At 44.5% G+C, this 12254-nt stretch overlaps 1 long non-coding RNA gene across 1 annotated transcript in view; it reads right to left on the reverse strand.

Moving 5' to 3' along the window:
• Window positions 1–392: 392 nt before the first annotated feature.
• The window catches only part of LOC310673087, a 37779-nt gene continuing 25917 nt past the window's right edge, over window positions 393–12254 (reverse strand). The window contains exons 3-4 of the long non-coding RNA XR_014508829.1: window positions 10832–10918; window positions 393–1232 (exon numbers count right to left, since the gene is read on the reverse strand). This is a non-coding gene — a long non-coding RNA (uncharacterized lncRNA). The remainder of the gene's footprint in view (window positions 1233–10831; window positions 10919–12254) is intronic.

The raw sequence follows: 12254 nt of genomic DNA on the forward strand, positions 1-12254 counted from the left end.
TCCGTTTTAGAACGCGCCTCGGAAGTTGAATGGCTTCCGAGGTGGATTACTCCATTTTCTCCACTGCAATTGTTGACTGGCAATTGTGCCTTGGTTGTTGAAAGTTTCAGAAGTTGAACGGTTTTTCGGAATGGATTATGTTCAACAACCCAGATTCCACTGTATAGGCCATGTACTATAATCACATGGAGAAAGATGAGTGCAAAATGAGCTGTACACTTCCCACAGCAGCCATAAACTCAGAGATGGAATGTCATGCACAACGACCCCATTCATTCATCCGCTGACTTTTCTCCCTGTGGTCATGTACGTGTGCACAGGCTCAAATGGAGTGTCTGAAATGGCACGGAATTAAAGTGCAGAGCCAAACACCAGAGGATCCTTTTGAAGAGGATGTGCAAAGGTGAATTTTGTTAAGTTCAGTCACTTTTAAGGTAGTCTCATTTAAATGCATGTGAGAATGGGGTGTGTATATGTGAGAGGATAGGGATTATGGCCTTTGGTTCCACCCCACCCATCACTTTCTCTGGAGGGAATGCAGGGGGAAATCCTCCATCTCTGAAGTAGGTGCTGTATTATTTCTCTGCAAAGAGGATCCAAGTTGTCCCAAGAAATAAAACCCTACATTGAGTAGAATATATGTTTGTTTTAAAAATGAGTGATTTTCTATACCACATCCATAATAAAGTATTCATAAGTGGCATGTAAAAGAATAAAATAGGTTCTTAATGTCAGTTGTGAAAATACCTTCTGGAGTTGGTGCACCTCAAAAACAATATTGTAGAGTTTAAAAAGCTGCTGAAAAAGGCACCCAAAACAATCCAGGGACTGGAGCAACTCCCCTAGGAGGAAAAGTAACAACATTTGGGGAGGGGGGTGCTGCTGGACTCAGGTCCTGCTTGCAGGCTTCTCAACGGCTTCTGGTTGGCCACTGAGAGAACAGGAGGCTGGACAAGGTGGACCTCTGGTCTCACCCAGCAAGGTTGTTCTTAAGTTTCATGTTACATAAAAATTCAAAGGAACACACCATAATAAATGTTCTTTTATTGTGCTTTGCTTCCTAATTAACTAGTCATTTATACAATTTTGATTGTTTGCACATAAAGTTGCTGAATTTTACAAAAGTACTGTTTACGCTCTCATAACAGCTGTCTGAATAGCTGGACTCTCTGGTGAACTGATGTTTTAGAAAAAAATATTTTGTTGTTGTTACATCTGCTGGTGGTGGAAACCTAGAGTATTAAAATCTTAGATCATTGTTTGATTAAACCATCTCACTTTATTTACACCAAAGATCTTTGGGAAGCTAATTCTGCTTCATAATTTATTTACTGCTCATTGGATATGGATTTATTCAGACTATCAACAACATGAAATGTTTGATTTCTTTTTAAAGCAACAGCTGTACATAAAACCAATCTGGGTGTTAATCAGGAAAGAAAATAAAGTGCTGCTCTCTAGGTTGTACAGGGATTTATGTCCCCAGCAGTTCCTTGGGTCTGTTTTGGAAATGATGAATTGTTCAAAAGGAGAAGCATTTCATAAGAACATATGAAGAGCCTGCTGGATCAGGCCAATGGCTCATCTAGTCCAGCATCCTGTACTCGCAGTGGCCAACAAGATGTCCATGGGAAACCCACAAGCAGGATCTGAGCACAAGAGCACTCTTCTCTCCTGGGTTTTCTAGCAACTGGTATTCAGAAACATTACTGCATCTGACTGTGGAAGCAGAGAATGGCCTTCATGTCTTGTAGCCACTGACATCCTTACTCTCAGTGAATTTGACTAATCCTCTTTTAAGGCTTTTTTTATTTCCACCCATAAAAAAGTCTGGGTCTACAAGCAGACTGCCACACAAGATAATGCATCAATTCCACTATATGTAGAAGCATAGGAGAGCTGCAACTAGTGTCATGGCTTTACAGGATGTTTCATGTAGCAAAACACGATATATCCAATTGGTAGGCATCAGTTTTCTGCAATATCCCCCCTTTTTTATTACAGTGGTACCTCGGATTACATACGCTTCAGGTTACAGACTCAGCTAACTCAGAAATAGTACCTAAGGTTAAGAACTTTGCTTCAGGATGAGAACAGAAATCATGCTCCGGCAGCGCGGCAGCAGGAGGCCCCATTAGCTAAAGTGGTGCTTCAGGTTAAGAACAGTTTCAGGTTAAGAACAGACCTCCAGAACAAATTAAGTACTTACCCCGAGGTACCACTGTACTCCCGTTCCTATTATCTTTGCATCACATTCTTTCTTCAAGAAGCTTAGGATGCCATACGTTGGGTTATCCCATCTTATTTTCAGCCCTGTGAAGTAGGTTAGGCTAAGAAGTTGTGGTTGGCCCAAGGTCACCCAGTGAGTATCGTGGGTGAACTGGGATTAGCCTTTTCCTGTATGGAAGGAAAATTCCATGTAGGAAACTGGCAATGGCTGAAGCAGTCCAGAATGGCCTTTCGTTAAAGCCCCGACAATTCTGTGCCTCTCCTACTGTTTTAAGCAATTTGACTCTGGGAGGTGAAAATAGATGGGTTACTTTCACATTTTCACTTCACCTTCATATGCCAGTGATCTGACACCAATCTAGAGCTGTTATATTTGGGTTCCCACTTCAGGAGAACATTGTATATTCTTGAAAGATGCTTCTCTTACGTGGTTTTCTTTTGTTGTGAGCATCATCAAGACACTGGCTTGGGTCCAAAGTTCCTGCTGCGCAAGCAACCCCCCCCCCCAGCTCCCCTCTGTTCCACCCACTTCCACTTGCACAGAAGGAATTGCTTGTTTCCTAGTTTTCCTCCATCTGTTGCCCTCTCGAATCTGCAAACTGGCTCTAGAAAGTCAGGGAACCCTCTGAACATGAATACCCAAGTCCTATAGGGAAGGTCAAGCTGGTTGTCAACAAGAATCTTCAACAGTAATGCCAACAAGCTGTGAAGGAAGCATAAGAAATTCATGTGGAGATGTAGCAGAAAATTCTGTGCATGTCTGTGAGAGAGAAAAGTAATTGAAAAGCCTGTGGGTGGAAAAGCTGGAAGTGAATTCTGCTCTTGATGCTGTTCAAAACTGAATTACTATTTTCCCACTCAAATTTATTATTGAAACTCACTTGTTTGTCATGTCTCTATTACAACCCTTTTGGATGACTATCTGATCAGTTATATATACATGAAATTTACAAACCAATGGACACTTAATGTACATTGAAACATTCAGGTGCCTTTTTGTTTTGTTTTTTAATAAGTTGCAAGCAACAAACAGCATTGCTTTTTACAATGGAAGGGCAGGGTATCAATGCTCTTGTGAACATTGGGGGAGGGAGGGAATTGCTAATACATAGTCACATATGCATGAGCAAGAAGTGCCTTTTACTTGCGCAGTAGGATGTTTGGATCCAGGCCAATGCTAAATCTTTCTAAAGCCCAGATGAATTTGGCATCAAAGAAGTACAAGCAAATAACCTGAACCAGACTATAGATTTACAAGCTATCTAGATGTGGATGCATGCACAGCTTTGCCTTACAATTTAATTTAGAGATAATGTGATATTTGGGGATGGGGGAGTGAATAAAGGCTAGAGACTGGAAGACAGATAATAGTTCTCAAGTTACTGCTGTTTCTTGTTACAGGCTGCCTGAAGCTGCATTCAGTGTGGAGCTCCTAATCCCAAATGCTCCCAATTCAAAATGCTTCCAGGGTGCTTCTGGATGGGCGTTTATTGTGTGGTCAGCATCACCTGGAGATTTTGTTACATTAAGAGGCATATACGTTATTAAAATGAAAAATAAAGTCTGCTTATGCATGCAAGATTTTTGCAGTCTACACACAATGTCAGTTGCATAAAAATGGCTGTCAGTCTCCTATCCCACCCTGTCGCGTTTAAACTGAGTTTACCCTCTCAACAAGAAATCTGTTAATTTAAAAAAAAACAACAAAAAGCAGCTGCTGCCAATGAACCATTTGTGATATCTGAACAACCGGCATGTGACATTAAGCCTCCATTTAGAAACACCCCTAGTCCTTGATCATTTGCTCATGTCCGGCCACAAATTAATGTTGAACGCATTCTGAGTTTTTGCTAAACAATCCAGCACCTGTTGATTTCCAGAGGAGTTCTTTTGCACAGCAAACTCCAGAAAGGAGAACCAATGAATTCAATCACAAACTCATAACCACAGCACCCTCATTTCTTTCCCAGTTATTGTTCCTTGGCACCATCAGCTAAAAAGTCTGACTGTAACCATGTTTAGAAGTTCATGTACTTTGCTGCTGCTACTAAATGGTAATACTGCTGCCATCTGGGACTTTGGGCTGTATCCAATGCAGCACAGGTGGACCTCTCCTCTCCTCTTCCTGTACACCCCAAAAATATATTCCAGAGGGTTCCCCAACCCTCTGAAGTAGATGCTGAGGGTGCATATGTGGCTGCAGTGGAGAGAAAATGAAAATCCTGCTGCAGGAGACGAATACTTCCATACTCCATATTTCCATTTGATTGGTAACTTCAAGGCTTTCCTGGGGAGAAATGGCAGGACGAAAGAAAAACCTAATGGATCCATGCCTAGATGTCACACACTAAATGGAAGAAATCATGGGACAAAGGGAAGTGTGGATGAGCCTGAAGTCAACTTTGCGAACAAAACAGCAGCACTGGATACAACTCTTTGTTCTTATGGTCCAGCATGTTTCATACATGGAGTTTTTTGCACCATTGCATGTGATGTGCAGTCATACAAATAAGAAAACAGGCCATGCTGTCTGGCTCCCGGAAACTCTTATCTGTTCCCACACTTTCAGTTATGGATATGCTATGGAGGCACTGTGGAACAAAAAGGCTTCACTTGATTTTGCCCAGGAATGTAGGCAAGGAGGCGGCCTGTGCTCCCTCCCTCCCTTGCCAGAGCAATGCAAGGGCAGAGTGGCACATCTGTGCCATGCAAGAGGAATGCACAGTCCTGCCAAGGACACCTGCTGGTGCTGACCCTGTGAACCCTGTGAACTGCTGCATTGAAGCACAGCATCGTCCTGGGAGCTTCAGCAAAACATCTAATGCAAGTCTGCACAGCCACCAAGCCAAGCGTAGCTATGGGAAATGGCCCTTGAAGACTCCACATTCCATTTCTGACTGCTGGTTTAGGAGTTCAAAACAGGGGTTTTATATCAAGCACCTGGCAGGCTAAATTACATGGCCAGGTTTCACTTATAGTGTCACAAGTTAGACAGGCCTCACTTAAAGAATCTTATATGGATGGGAATTGCTAATCTTCACTTCCACAAACACCCCACATGCCCCCGGCTGGCCTTCCATCCCACCTGTAGCTACAGGCTTGGCTTTTGCTTTTTGCTGCTTCTCTAGGGGAATAAGGTAGTTTCTCAGCCTTCACGAAAGATAGGCAAAACAGGAGGTGAAAATCAGGACTGGTGATATCTGCAGAAAATGTGAACAACACAGAAGTGAAATAATGCAGAGCAGACCAGTTTGGAAGAGAGTAGATTCAACAACTTCATCTGGCACAGAAAGCAGCAGTTCATCATTTGACAGGTGCTGAGAGGGCATATAACACCACTTCTCACATCCATTTGGACTGGTTTCTGTTTTGCTTCTGGGCATGGTTCAAGGTGCTGGTGGTTCTTTAGACACTCAGCCTGGTATAACTGAGGAAACAGCCTCTTCCCTATGAGCCTTCTCACCCACTGAGGTCATCAGAAGGTTGTCTTATTGATGCCTCCTCTATTTTAGAGCTGAGATTAACAGGAGCACAGAGAAAAATATTAGTAGTAGTAGTAGTAGTAAATAATTCTATGATTATTTTTTATTACTAATCATTAGATTTACCGTATTTTTCGCCCTATAGGAGGCACTTTTCCCCCTCCAAAAATGAAGGGGAAATGTGTGTGCGTCCTATGGGGCGAATGCAGGCTTTCGCTGAAGCCTGGAGAGCGAGAGGGGTCGGTGTGCACCGACCCCTCTTGCTCTCCAGGCTTCAGGAAGCTCTGCGCAGCCCGACGGCTGCGCGGAGCTGACTGCAGCCCCGAGCTTTGCCCAGCTCCGTGCAGCCATCCGGAGCCCAGCGTGAAGTCGCGCTGGGCTCCCGACAGCTGTGCGGAGCTGCCTGCATTCCGAAGCCTGGGACTCGCTGAAGAGCGCGCCCGGGCTTCGCACACCTCTCTGCAAGCCTAGGGAGACCAATGCAACTTCGCGCCGGGCTCCCTAGGCTTGCAAATAGTAGGCTGTTCTGGGGGCTGGGCAATAAAAAATTTTTGGGGGGGGGAATAATTTTTTTTTTATTTATTTCCTCCCCAAAAAACCTAGGTGCGTCCTATGGGGCGGCGCGCCCTATGGGGCGAAAAATACGGTATATCCTGCCCTTTCTCCCAAAGAAGTCAAGGGCAGCAAATACACAAACAATAAAACCATCTTAAAAACCATTCCAGCACAGATGCAGTCTGGGAAAGCTCTTTACTTAAAATGCTTGTTGAAAGAAGGAGGTCTTCTGCAGGCCCAGCTAAGGACTCTGGTCTGGCACCATTTCTCTACATTTTCAGGAGTACAGAGAAGGCCTACCCTATATCATCAGGTTTCCAGTTACGGCTACTCGTTGTTCTTGGCTGGCACTAGTAAGTGAGCATGGAGGTTGTTTTGTTTCCTTTAGAACAATCAGGGCTGGCCCAAGACATTTTGTGGCCTGAGGCAAAAGACAAGATGACGCCAACCAGCTGAATCTTACTTCAACAATGGGCATAGGTAGGGATAGGGGAGAAATCAGTCTCTTTTCACGTTCAAAGGCAAACATACCAAATGCACCAGTTTCCGAGAAAATTATGGAAACTGAAATCAGCCATCGTTTGAAATTTGCAGTTCTTTGAATTTTGCAATGAGTTCTCCAGTCAATTAATATGTACAAAAATGAATATACTGAGGTAAAGTGTTATACAAATGCATGCATTAGTGGGGGGGAAATACCAATTGTATCATATAAGAGGAAAGTGCTTTGCAGAAATGAGTATACTAGCAATACTGCACAGAAAAATGTGTAGTTTCAGAGACATTCACACTAAAATGCTGATGAATTCTTGTTAATTGAAATAAAACCACAAACTGAAGTGGAACTATGGGAGAATTGAACTTAATATTGGGAAAATGAGGCTCAAAAGGGAAGCCAAAACTTTGCCCATGGCAAGTGTCAGGACAGCAGCCTCCATTATGCCTGTGGGCAGAAGCCTAACTTAATGGTTCAAGTCTGTTTCAGGGGCAGACACCAGCCACATGACACACACAGCTCTGTCCTCCAATACCACATTCCCTGCTCACTCACTGCTCAGCCTGGCACCTGCTTGCTCAGACAACTGCTGCAGTGCAGTAGGGACAGCACACGTCATGGGAACAGAGACACGGTTGTGATGCCTGCAGGAGGGCATGGCCTGTTCTAGCTGCCTCTCTGCTTGCTCATTCAGTCAAGGGCTTTTCCCAGCAGCACTGCCTGTGATGAGCTGGGAGGAGACAACTAGGAAAGACCACCAGCTCATCTAGTTCAGCAGCAAGAAAGAACTGCCCCTGCCAGGGACTCAACTCAGGAAGATGGGAGCAGGCAGGAGTAGCTGCACCTAGGCAGGAGTGACCACTGCTCTCCACCTTATGGTGGATTTTTAATTTCAAGACTAATTTTAAGATTTGTTTTTGAAATATCAGTTTTTAACATCAATCAAATCTGCTTACTTTCAGATTATTTTTTGCTGCAAAGTAGAAGTAGTGTTGAGTTTATACTCTGTGTATCATTCTGGCAGCTAGTGGGTAGGCCAGTTTGGGAGGTTGCTTCTTTCATTTGCAATAAATACTTTTGCTCTGGGGATGTGTGAGGAACATCACTAGTCTAGTACTTTTATTTCTGCCTGGTGCCAGCAGCTGGCCAGGCTGGGCCCTGGTTAAGGACCCTAGGAGGTTGGAAGGGCCCCTCACCTGCCTGATCACATCATCACCCCAGCCACCCACAGATGCTTTTGAGTGGGAAATGGCAGTGCTGCTTTTGAATGGGAGCCAAACTGAGCTCCCATCTGTGGTGGCTGCCTGCCATTTTAACTTACCCAAACTGTAATGTCTCAGACCATAGATCCATGAAATGCATTGATTTCCGGGTAGCTATACGGGGTGGGGCACTGCATTTTGAGTAATTCATAATGGTGGGTGGCACTATGGATGGGAGCCAACCATGGGTTCCTGTTCAAAAGTGCTGCCACCTGCCACGGCTGAAATGTATCCAGTGGTCCAGTGTTCAGCAGTGGTGGCAGCAGAGAAAGTACATGGCAGCTGCCACTGCAGCCACCATAATCTGAACTGGGTCCTGCCTCTAGTTGGGGTGTATGTGTTGGGGGCTCATAATCGACACTGTTCCAAAGGCTCCCCAAAGTCTGGCGCCTGCCCGGCTTTAACTGCTGACTGCTAGTGCATTGTGTAGTCAAAAGGTGCTTGTCTATATACCCTATATACCCTAATCCTGTGAAAATATTGAATGTCTCCAGAGGCTGCCAAAGATTGTGAAAATTCCTGGAATCACAGAACATGCAAGGCTATGATCTAGCAGGCGTGCGGAGCTGATGCAAGAGCGGAGGGGCGACAGCTCTTTTGGGCTGATTACTGTAGTAAAGAGCAACTCCTAAAATAGAAACGGAATTAAAGCACACACACAAAAGAGGATGAGGGCCTCACTTATTTTGTCCCAGAATCATCTCCTCTGAACAGCTTGCGGTGCCAAGCAGCCTTCCTGGAAGATTCTGGTAGAAAAGATGGCTTTATAACATATAAGAAGAGGCAATGATACTCAGCAGCTGTAACAAAACAGTCTCAAAGCCCATTTTCCTAGACTGATATAAGAGAAGTTCCTCTGAAGATGCCTGGAGTGAGTTCTTAGTTCTCCCAAGAGAAGAAACAGAAGCCTTATCAACTGTGTCATCTAAAAGTGGACTGGACAAAGCCCTAGAATAATATCCTGTAGTAAACAACCCTGCCTTGACTCCCAGGAGATTGACAGCATGAGAGCTTTAGTCGCTCTTTTAATTCCATATCCTAAAAATAGCAAAAAGCCCTGTAAACTTCAAGCCAGGAACCAACTTTAAGAACTATGGAAGAGCTGAGTAGGGCTAGAAAAAGGAAGATACGCTATGAAATCACAAGGTTTGGGTTTCTGTTGTTGTTGTTGTAGCAGGGCCAAGGTAATGAATCACAGAAATGAAGAATAATACACTGACCACTCAGGCAAATGAGTAATATTCCCTAGAATGCTAGATAAAAAGTATTTTTTTAAAACCCAAATCCATCTCTCACAGCCAAATCCATCTCTCACAGCAGGAATTCTAAACACTACAAGTAAAAACCAAAACCAAACCAGTGCTCATTTTATATTGCAGAATCTGCATAATTATATATTAAAATGTATCTTAATTTGGAAATAACATTTTAACACTTGTATGGCACATTTAGATGGTCAGAGCACTTCATACACATTATATGCTCATAATTCTTACAACCACCCTGTATGGTAAATCAGAGACTTAAAGAGAATGACTTTGCTCCATAGGGAAAAGGCCAACTAGCGAGTTGGCAGAATTGAGATTTGTACTAGGAACCACCTGATTTGCAGCTGAGTCACTTAGCCACTAGGCTGCACTACCTTGATACCAGTGTATGACTGATGCGCCAGAGGACAGGAGTTCTGTATAGGGTGGTGGTGATTAGGTACAGAGTAATGGGGGCGAGTACTGAAATGTCTTGCCTGACCCGCCTATGAAGGCTGTTTTAGAGTCGAAGCATTTATAGCAGCTGTGAAACAGAAGCTTCTTTGAATTGGTCCATGAGCAGGTTGCCATTATGTCCTAGTAGGAGCCATTCAAGAACAGCTGCTCACCATGTGAGTCTAAAGATGCTTACAAGCAGCTAAACCAAAAACACAGAAGGTCTGCATAGGGAACTGCATTATGACCCATTGAACACGAATGCCATGTGAAGTAATATGAGACAAAATTCATGCACTGGCCTTGATGCTTCTGCTGGTGTTTTGAAAAGTATTTGTGTTCTTATTTAGCATTGCGATTATTCTGCAACAGTCACTGGTATCTTCCTCAAGAGTTTCCCATGACAGTCATCCTATGTTACTAATTCAAAATGCTGCTAAATAATTCAGACTGCAGTTGTGCTTGTTGTCCTGCTTGTGGGTTTCCCAAAGGCATTTGACTGGTGACTTTGAGAATAGGATGCTGAGCTAGATGGGCCTTTGGTCTGAACCAATGGAGCTCCTCTTGCGTTCCAAGACAACGGAACTCTTCCATGAAGGTTGAAAATCAGTCATAGAAAATTGCATGATTAATGCATAGTTAGAATATTCTGACCATGAGCCCTAGGTAAGACACTGGTGGGGGCCAATAGGACTCAGTTGCTGCATTTGTCTGATCCCTATCATGGACAAGTGCTGTGGATGCATATTCTCCTCTCACCTCTTTCCTCTTTCCTCCCCATCTCCTGTTTTACTTTGGCACAATAATCTTGACTTGCATTAAACCTGAGTTCTCAAACCATGCAACAGAAGGGATGAAGGGGTCAGGGAAGACTGCATGTCCATACCCATCTTTCACAGCTTCATTAACCATAAAAATCGACAATCGTACAAATGTGGCTATTGGATAGACATTTTGGCAGATGTTTATATTCTTCCTAGTATGATGCTCATTCTTACATGACAAAGAGTAATCTTGTCAATATTTAATAGCCCTTTTGCTACACGTGGTTTGAAAACGTTGAGCATGGAAATGTACTGTCAGAAGTGATCTGCTCTTTGTTACCTTCCGGCTCTAAATAGAAGTTATTAGTCACGGTTCAAACTTGAAGCATGGCTCAAATCTCAGGTTTCCTCTTGCCTGACATAACACCTAGAATGAAATGACAAGGATCCTGTGTGATGAAGCCAAGGGCCTATATAAACTGTGCAACTAATTCTGCACACACCCCAAGAGAGGTTTGAACTTACATTTATACTTTTATGTTTATATCCCATCTTTCCTCCAAGCTTCTCAAGGTGGTGTATACAGTACCTTTCCCTCTCCCATTTTGTACTCACAACAATTATGTGAGGTAGGTTAGGCTGAGAGATGGAGATTGTCCCAAGGTCACTCAATGAGCTGCATGGCTGAGTGGGGATTTGAACCCTGATCTCTCTCAGGTCCTAAGGACGCGGGTGGCGCTGTGGGTTAAACCACAGAGCCTAGGACTTGCTGATCAGAAGGTTGGCAGTTCGAATCTCCGTGACGGGGTGAGCTCCCATTGCTCAGTCCCTGCTCCTGCCAACCTAGCAGTTCGAAAGCATGTCAAAATGCAAGTAGCTAAATAGGTACCGCTTGGGTGGGAAGGTAAATGGCGTTTCCATGCGCTGCTCTGGTTTGCCAGAAGAGGCTTAGTCATGCTGGCCACATGACCCGGAAGCTGTACGCCGGCTCCCTCGGCCAATAAAGCGAGATGAGCGCTGCAACCCCAGAGTCGGCCACGACTGCACCTAATGGTCAGGAGTCCCTTTACCTTTACTCTCTCAGGTCCTAGTCCAAAACAGAGCACCCTCTGTGCCCTGACCCCACCCCTGCCCATGAGCACCCGCCCCCATCCTGGGTGCCAGAAAACAGCGCCACACCCCTGGCTGGATCCAACATTTTTAGGAGTGCATTTGGAGCTGACGGTCCACACCTTTGGTCACATGTCACTGTTACTAGAGACAGTGACTGGAGGGTTCTCCTTTCCACACTAATGGTAGGGGGCACAGTCAAATTGAGAAAAGCTCCATGGGTGTAGTCATAGCCCTTATATACTCTCGTTCCTCCAGCCCAGGCTTCCTCAACCTTGGCCCTCCAGGTGTTTTGAGGCTACAATTTCCATCATCCCTGACCACTGGTCCTGCTAGCTAGGGATCATGGGAGTTGTAGGCCAAAAACATTTGGAGGGCCAAGGTTGAGGAAGCCTGCTCCAGCCAGTAAATGTTATTAGCATGCACATGGGGATAGCCCTTTGTAGGGGGGATATAATGCATAGGATTCTAGAATTCTAATATTGAGGGAGCCTAGGAGATTAGAAGAGGTTAGACAAGAAGGATTACAGGTGTCTGTCTGAGCTATGGCTTATCCCAGAACTCCCACTGCTGCCTGCCATTTTCCCCTCCAAACAGCACCCAGCCCAAATTGGCAGCTTGCCGTGGTCAAGGTGCAACAGTACAACAGACGC

The sequence above is a fragment of the Podarcis tiliguerta genome (genome assembly GCF_965153285.1).
Source record: "Podarcis tiliguerta genome assembly, chromosome: 2".
Classification (NCBI taxonomy): Eukaryota; Metazoa; Chordata; class Lepidosauria; order Squamata; family Lacertidae; genus Podarcis; species Podarcis tiliguerta.